Genomic DNA, 8,956 nt, shown 5'->3' with positions numbered 1-8,956 from the left:
CTAATCTGAAACGACTTCACAGGACAGGCCTTGTGCTGCGTGCGTAAGCCAACGTTTGTTATCTTCGAGTGTTCATGACTGAAGAACGCAGCGCTGTCCGTGGTTTTCACGACTTCCTTATCTGTGTGTTTACCGCGAGTAGGACACGTGTGAATTCCGGCATATGTGGCAGATGCGATTATATAAATTCACATAAAAAACACTGCGTGGTGACTTCACTTCATGCTTACCTTTTATCGAAAGTAAGTGTTCTCACTGTCTGATGATATCTCTAAATGAATATTTCTTCAGCTTATGGTACCTCACAGGAAATCTTACTTCATGTTCAGCTACACCGACTTCACGCCAGAGTTAAATGTTGGATTTATATATCGATTAGCAAAAATTTACTATACTTCTTGCAATAAAATGTTTTGAGCCCATTTCTTTGTATTTTGCATAAGCAGTTTGTAATGTGTTAGGCTCCGGTGTCTTTTGGTTGCGCTAGGTATAGCTCTTTGGTCAATATATATTTGTACTTCTCGTGTAGCACACTGTTTATCTTTCACTGCAGCTTGACCTGAATATGCGGGTTCTCTTTCGGATGCACCCGACTCATGAAACACGTAAATGAAGCCTACTACGCTGCTTTAGTTCTTGGCTCTCGCAAGTGGTGCTTGTAAGTACCAAACATGCTCAGCTAAAAAGAAATTGGTATTTAAAAGGTTTCAGTTGTAATAAACCTTGGGAAGCTTAATGTTAATATATATTTGTGAAAATGATTTCAAAAAACGAGTATGAGAAAGCTTTCTCTGCATTTTATACATTTTTGCTTTCTATGGAAATAGAGTGTGAACACATTGTTCATTACACAAGAAATTTTACATAGAAACGTTGCTACGCACGGCAACGGTTAGATATAAATTACTAAGTCTAATTTAATTCGTATATAGAAAGTTCTGAAATGATTCCCTCTTCAAACATTTGTAAACGTTTGTATTCTCCCCTAGTCGAAATATAGCTTATACTTCAAGGATACATTCAGAATTAAAAACAAACAAACAATGCATTCCGCAGAGCGCCTACATGTGTCAGTTAATGATCAGAAACACTTACCCTAACGACTCACTAGGTTTCTACAAGATCGTCAAAATCATTTCAGGGTCCCTTTAAGGGTATGGGTTAAAGCTATGGGACAAACGACCGCCCTTAAAGGTGAAAAAAAGTTTTGATCGTACTTACTTCACTTTTTAAGGCGAAAGCCTTAGGTGTCTATGTTGGTGGTGCCCTAGGTGTGCCCTTGGCGGTGACCTTCTCGAAACTCCACCATGACAAAAAAAGCTCGATGCTGCAAAGAATGCTCGGATTAACGTCACATTTTTCAGGGAGTTCACTGTAAAAAAAGTAAATTAGTTGCTTTGAAAAGAAAATTTGGTACATTTTGGTCTGGGTGGGAATCGGATCCGGGCCTCCAGGGAAAGACACGAGCCCGCTTCCCTGAAGCCACAGCTTCTCCACGGTTCTGGCTTACTAAAGGTGTGCCTAGTGCGTTCATTACACGCTGCACTTTAGTTACCACGTTAAACGCTCACACGTGGCGTTCAGGAGGTCGCCTTAGTAACACACGTGTACTTCCCATTGCAGCTCGTTGTGTCTAGTGAGAAGTCTAGCCCCAATTGTATAACTTCATGTATTACCAGATGTGGAGCAGGCTTTCGACTTCTTGTGCTACAAAAGTGTAACACCTGCCGAAGTTCTTGTTCTTGTTACGATAATATTTTTCAACGTGAGTAAACAGTGGAAACAGACAAATAGAAAATAATATATAAAGAGAAAACTACGAGGAATGCACACCACCACCACACATCGCCTCACGCGCATGATACGAGCATCGCAGAGGAAAGTCTAGTCCCGTGGTTGACATCAAGTGTAGAACAGCGTTGTAAGCCTAGTAGCAAGTTGAAGCACGGCCTTTAAGAAATAAGCAATCATAAAGTGCCGTTTGAGTAATATGTACTGCGGTCATAGCTGCTCCGACTTCTTGACATAAGAAAGCGCAAAAAAACACACACTACCTTTTATTTCCGTATTTATTTATGTGAGTTTTCACGCTTCTTACTACCTTACGAAACATTCTTTCATCGTGTGCTGCCATGTTAGTTTACCTGCCAAGGTTTTCTCTCCCATTTCGCAATATGCGTGACGCATCCATCTCATTACCGAATTTGCTACTGCTCGCCTCTTTCATCGGCCAGCAAACCTCAAGGCGAAGGCCCACCTTCGTCTAGGAAGTTTACATCTCTCTTTACCCGACAAAGAATTGCTGTTAGTAGCGCTAAATGTTTGCCCATATGTAACAGAATTACAAAAATGTTCACTTTTTAATATTACAAACATAAATTACGCTTCTAGAAGTGAAACCTGCGAGAAACCTCGAATTGCAAAATAAGGTAACCCTAGGCTCATGCTCCCTGTGAATCACCCAAGGACAATTGGTGTTGTTGGTGTAAAATACCGGCGTGTTAAATGGTATGCGACTCGCACATATCTGGGCAGCGATTTCCCCTTTCCTCTCTCCTTTCTCTCTCTTGGTATCTAACTGAGGAACGCAGCATTGACAATGGTTTTCACGTCTGCCTTATCTGCGTGTTTTCCGCGAGTATGGTTTGTGCCAATTCCAGCGTATGTGGTAAGTTAGCGTATATAAATCTGCTTCCAAGCGAACTTCTACATCGTGATTTCATTTCATCCTTAGCCTTCATTCAAGGTGAGTGTTCCCAGTTTTTGACGGTAACTCTGAATGAATTATTCTCCGACATATTCCACCATATAAAAACTATTGCTTCCTGTTGAACATCAGCGTAGTAACGCGAAGAATACAGGTTAGCTATAACACTTAAGTAAACTATTTATCCCAGTTCTTCATTCAAAAGTTTTGAACACAAGTCTTCGAATGCTGCATGGACAGTTAGCAGTGTGTTAGATTTTGGTGTGCGTGGGTTGCTCAAGATATATCTGTTTAATCAATCTCAGTAGCTACTTCTCCGTTTCTGCATTGCTAAGTGTTTCAGCTTCCTCCCCTTTTTTAAAATTTATGGGGTTTTACGTGCCAAAACCAGTTCTGATTATGAGGCACGCCGTAGTGGGGGACTCCGGAAATTTAGACCGCCTGGGGTTCTTTAACGTGCACCTAAATCTAAGTACACGGGTGTTTTCGCATTTCGCCCCCATCGAAATGCGGCCGCCGTGGCCGGGATTCAATCCCGCGACCTCGTGCTCAGCAGTCCAACATCCTCCCCTTTTATAGAGCTCGTTATATATTTCCACTCATTTAAATATGCGCATCCTATTTGTTTTGCAGCCGAGCAAGAAAGCACCGAAATGAAGTCTACTACACTTCTTCCGTTCTTGGCCCTCGCTACTGTCGCTTGTAAGTACCAAACGGCTCAACTGAAGCTCTACGCAACGTGCAAATTAGTTGTACATATGAGTAGGAAATTAAGGTATATAAAAGATAACTATGTCCCGACTAAAGTACATTCGCTTTGTGTGTACAATACACGTAGGAAAACACCCCATAAGACAAAACTCAAAGTAATTGCATCTGGTATTAAAAAAATATTTATTGACATGGGTATGCGTTTACAGAAGCCTAGATTGACAAAAAAGTTAAATGCTATTGAACTTCGTGATCACAACGACGAAAATGGAATTGTATTGTTCAAAGTGGGATTACCCTTGCACTTCTCAGCTGAACGTGCCACGTGACGTTGTTTCGGCAGCTGTATTGCAATATCAATTATACATAGGCTCGAGACGTGTAATTGCGATGGCAATTATAAGAACACTCCGAAGCAGATTTCTGCCGTCGTCGTCGCCGTGAGGTTCCGTATGACGTAAACGGAGATGAAATCGTCGCCGCGTTCCGGACGCTGTATGTGCTAGTGAAAGGGCGCGAGGGACGCGCGCTTTCACGGGAAGCGAACGCACGTCGGAGAGCAAACGTGCGTTCTGCGCGGTGCTCCCTGAAGGGCTGCAGAATTAAGCGTCTCTTTCCTCCTTTCCATATATAAAGAACAAACGCAACTTTTCCGTCGCGCGAAAGGCTGTGGGGGGACGGGAGGGAGGGAGGGAGGGAGGGGAGGCGACGTTTAGCTGCGGCACTAAATGCGTATTTATATAAAAACGCCGCGCGTTCGGTGCGAACGCGGGCAAAACGCCGACGGCGTCGACAGCAGTTCTGCGCGTTGCTGGTGCTGCTGCATGTCCAAGTTTATACAGCTGACAAAACTACTATCCTTACTCCGTATAGCTCTCTACTAATTTCCTATCGCAATTGGTGCTTCGCCTTTCGGGTGAAACTGCGACAAATTTTTTTAACAGTCTTCGCTGGCGCCATGTCGGCGCCATCGTGCTGTAACGCTATGGGACGCCGGATGTCTGCTCGTGGAGACGATGGTTGCGTTAGGCTGCAAGAACCACAAATCGAAGGGGACACTCGGTCAACGTTCGAATCAGTCAAGGTCTTGGTGGTTGAACCATGAGAATACCATGAGTATACTAGTGTTCTTGCTGAGCTGCTTTGTGTATGCACTTGTCGGAGCAGAACGACTATAGAGGTCAAGGTAATCTCATCTTGAATTTCACTGGGTGGTAGCTAACGCTGGCCATTTCCCGCTGATCTCACCTAATGCACCATCAAGTTACCACGCCAGGAACGCCGCTGGCGGTGCTTCTGCATGATCACGCCAGCGTTTTCAGACGCCCGGCAGCTGCAAGGACGCTGTTCCTTCCGCGCAGTAGGAGTTGTCTCGGGTGCTGCGTCACGCTGACATTTGGCAACTCTATGTTGATAAAAGAAGACCCGAGGAATTTCAGTGGAACGCTAAAGACTTGCTACCGCTTTCAATGCGTCACTCTTCGGACAGAACTACAATTTTTTTTGCCTTTCCCTCTAATTCAATGATGAAAGTCAATAATGTAAATGTTGAGTTGTAATGATATCGTATGTGGTATTTATTTATCTTCGGGTACATTGTTCTATCTTTTCATGCGTACTTCATTCTAATATTTCTCTTGTTTCTCTTTCTGTCTCTTTCCGGCCTCCGGATATCACTTTAGTGGGAGCAAGCGTGTAAGTATCGAGCAACTCTGTCATTCTTTTAGGATTACATAAGTAAATGTATAGTGCCTAGAATATACTTACTAGTGTGCCGACCGCGGGCTTTCCGGTGGCACGGAGAATGATGCCTTCCGCTGGCGGCCACCAGACGGCGATAGCCGTATGGACCGTGCTATGCCGAGCGGCGTCTCTAGCCAACGCGCGCTTATGCGGCAGACGCCAATGGGCTGTCCCAGGCCGTTTCGCTCTGCGGAACGTTGGTTGATGTGCAAAGTGTAATCGAAAGAATATGATTTCGTTGCACTTACAAACGATCGTACGCACAGTTATCATTATAACGTAACACGATACCGGGTGTTCCTGCGAAAAGTACCAATAAATAAATACGTGGTTTCCGAAGAAGTGTAACTTTTTTTCCACAGTAAACTATTATATGCGAGACATGTCCACAAATGCTAAATTCACACCAAGTTGTATCTAATTACCATAAATTAAATTAATTACCATAAATGACGGTAATTAAACAGGGCACATTTTCATGGGCGAAACACCGTCGACTAATTTTGAACGAGCGCTCAATGTAGCAATTATTAGTGTTTCTCACAAGCGACAGCCGCCAGAGTTAGCCTTCGATCTGCCCTCTTATATTCTTCTCCCACTCGGCAAAACGTTCTGCGTCAGCAGGCGCGCTGAATAATGAGACTTGCTCGTTGTTTGAGCGGTATCCAGTTGTACAATATGGGACAAAACAGGTGCTGTCTTTACGCCTCGTTTTCTGCGACGACATCTCGGTTCCGTCCGTGAACAGACACAAGTGCGAACCACGCGCACAGAAAAGAAACCCAGCAATGACATGCGGAGGCACCACATGCTACTTGCTCGAAAGCTATAACGCGCCGCAACCGACTGCGCTTACGAACGCGCATCCCAAGTGCATCCGAAGCGCAAGGAACGCGTGATGCGCCGCTCGGTAAGCACGGTCCCAAACAGTGTCGCCGTCTGGTGGCCTCCGGTGGAAGGCATCACCGGCGGTGCCAGCGTCTCCCATTGGAAACGACCGGCGGTCGGCACACTAGTAAGTATATTCTAGGCACTATAGTAAATGCTAAAAACATTATGTGGCTATACTTTGACGCGAGTAGATAAATTAAACGTTCAGTAGTTAAATGTTTGATGGAAATATATATATATATATATATATATATATATATATATAAACTTTATTTGACTGTCAAACATTTTAACGTGCCTTGCCAGGTTTGTCTCCCTCCGCACAATAAAGAACGTACGCTCAGTCGCAAATCTTCAGAAAAAGGAAATGTAGAAACCGGACAAGTAACAGTGTACATGATCGCGTAAAAAGAAAGGCAAGCTGGGTTTCGGGCTTATTAAATGAGCGCTAATATTAGGATTTTGGAGTTAAAATATACTACAAATATAAATTTCACATCTTCGTTGTAGAAACCTAAGGTTTCAGTTGTGCTTCACTAGTAGAACCAGCGCCAAAATATTTGTTTCCTATAAGACGTAGACAGCAATGCTAACAATGCTTGTTATATTTCTCCAGACGCCAAGAAGTCATCAGTAAGCATACCACGGAAGTCAAAAAGGGTGAGCGAGCGTTACTTCGCAAAAACAACGTAACAAGCATGCATGGCACAAATAAAAACCAAGAGAAATAGTTACTAAATTAGTCGGTATTCGACACTGTGACATTCTAAAGCGTTGCGCTGCTGAGCACGAAGTCGCGGGATCGAATCCCGGCCCCGGCGGCCGCATTTCGATGGAGGCGAACTGCAAAAACGCCCGTGTGCTTGCGTTGTAGTGCACGTTAAAGAACCCCAGGTGGTCAAAATTAATCCGGAGCCCTCCACTACGGCGTGCCTCATAATCAGAACTGGTTTTGGCACGTAAAACCCCAGAAAACAGAAGAAGAAGACACTGTGACATTATTTATAGGATGTGATAATCTGGTCGCCTGCGGCATTTTTATCAAATATTCTACTAACACACACACGCATTCTTTATAGAGGCTATTATGGTCACTTTAGGTCCGTTTCTAACTCACTATTCCTACACAACTAGATTACAGTGCCGCTCTCAGCATACTACCATACATCCTTTTTTTTTGAACAAACGGGCAATCTTTTGTTCATCTTCAGTCTCCGCAATTCGTATAGATTATGACCGATGGGCCCTTCCCTTCTTACTAAAACGACAAAAAAGTGTACAGTGTAGGTAGCTCCCTCATTTGCCTGTCCGTTATCGAGTACAATAACGTCACTCGCACCCATGGCGAGTAAATGTACTTCATTGATGAGTATTCATAAGTATTTGAGATATAAAAAGAGAAACATTAGTTGCGCTAGTGGAAGAACATGCCAGTTGTTATTTGTTTCTTACACTGTCGTAAATCTTACATCTCCTCATCAATGAGTATGTCACAATCTTTTCGTACACATTACTAAGGAAAAAATTAATTTAGCCACTCTTTAGTTTCGTGAGTTGATACTGCGTCGGCATTTGGGAATGGCTTATTTAAAACTTCGTGCAAGAATTGCCGCTCTTTCTTTCGCGCAGATGATGAGGCACTTGGCAGGGCTGGAAGAGCCCTCGAAGTTCTAGGACAGCTGCTGCAAGGCAAGGAAACGCTGGAAGACACAAACGACAAGGTCGGGGATGTCGTGTCTGCTTTGCAGCAGTTTAATGCCTCACAGGACGGCCTCGACGGTGCCACATCCGAGTACTTCTGGAAGAAGATCAGGCGGGCAGTTGAAAACGTAGCGAAAGTCGTCGCAATCAACAAGGCCGTTGGCATTGTCGCCGGTGCGCTTGGTTAGAATGCTTTTTAGAGAAGCGAAAAAAAAGGGCTGCTTTCGCACTTCCATGTTCTACACTGTAATAAACAATAGGGAGTTCCTTGTTATTATGCATTCTTTCTGTCTCGCTTAATTTTTCAGGTGACGTTAGTGTCAACGATAAGTTTACAGAGTTCACAAAACAGACTATTAAGAATATCAGAGGGGCGAGCTTTCCGAGAGTGCAGCCCCACGCAACTGTTATGGTTGCGTGTGGTTTATCTCGATATTATTTCGCGTGCATGCTAAATTGAATGGACGCACAATACAACGAGCATTCAGGCAGAGGCTCAGCATGCCCTTGAAGCTAGAGTAGATTAATAATTTTTTCCGTTCTTGTTCATGCACATGCTGCCTACGCACCATCACTGCGCATACGGCATATGGGCACTCTGCCTATTACGAAAGTATCTTTCATGACGCCTAGAGGAGACAATGCCATAAAGGAGAATATTCAATGATTCATGTTTTTTTTTGTTTTGTTTTTTTTTACTTCTCGATAAAACAGAACAGGTAACAGACTATCACAAAGAGAGGAGAGCAGGGTGATGATGTGCTTTCTCATTCTCATACACGACCCCTAACCTTTGACAAACCTGAAAAAATCTGCGTACGTTTTCTTACACTTACAGCATCTGTCTGCGACACGGCTTGACAACTTCTTTTACAGGTTATATCTGAAAAACGTACAATTTAGCTCTAAGAAGTGCCCGTGGATACCACAGCTTTTACTGCCTTAGATAAAGCGAATGCCCCATGTGACTTTTATGAATTACTAGGTACGTCCTTTACAAAGTAATATAGAGTTTTATAATTTAGGATATGGCCTTACCTACGTAAGAGCCCGTACTTTGTGAGGTGGTTGTTATGAACTTGAAACAGGGGGGTACCAGTGAATACACAAGGACGCTTACACACGGAAAAGGCGTTAGACACGGACTGACCCTGGTATGTAGGATGTTGTATAGAGCCACTTGAAGATATTTTGCTTAATTTA

The 8,956-nt window shown here is 43.6% G+C and overlaps 1 long non-coding RNA gene across 1 annotated transcript; it reads left to right on the top strand.

The window, feature by feature from the left end:
• Positions 1 to 5,080: 5,080 nt before the first annotated feature.
• LOC125943652 (uncharacterized) lies at positions 5,081 to 8,432 on the top strand. The gene is made up of 3 exons (XR_007465818.1): positions 5,081 to 5,113; positions 6,669 to 6,712; positions 7,682 to 8,432. It is a non-coding gene; the product is annotated as an uncharacterized LOC125943652 (long non-coding RNA).
• The last annotated feature ends 524 nt before the right edge of the window (positions 8,433 to 8,956 follow it).

Source organism: Dermacentor silvarum, chromosome 2, assembly GCF_013339745.2.
Source record: "Dermacentor silvarum isolate Dsil-2018 chromosome 2, BIME_Dsil_1.4, whole genome shotgun sequence".
Lineage (NCBI taxonomy): Eukaryota > Metazoa > Arthropoda > Arachnida > Ixodida > Ixodidae > Dermacentor > Dermacentor silvarum.
The sequence above is the reverse complement of the archived record's forward strand: the minus strand, read 5'-3'. Positions and strand labels throughout refer to the sequence as shown.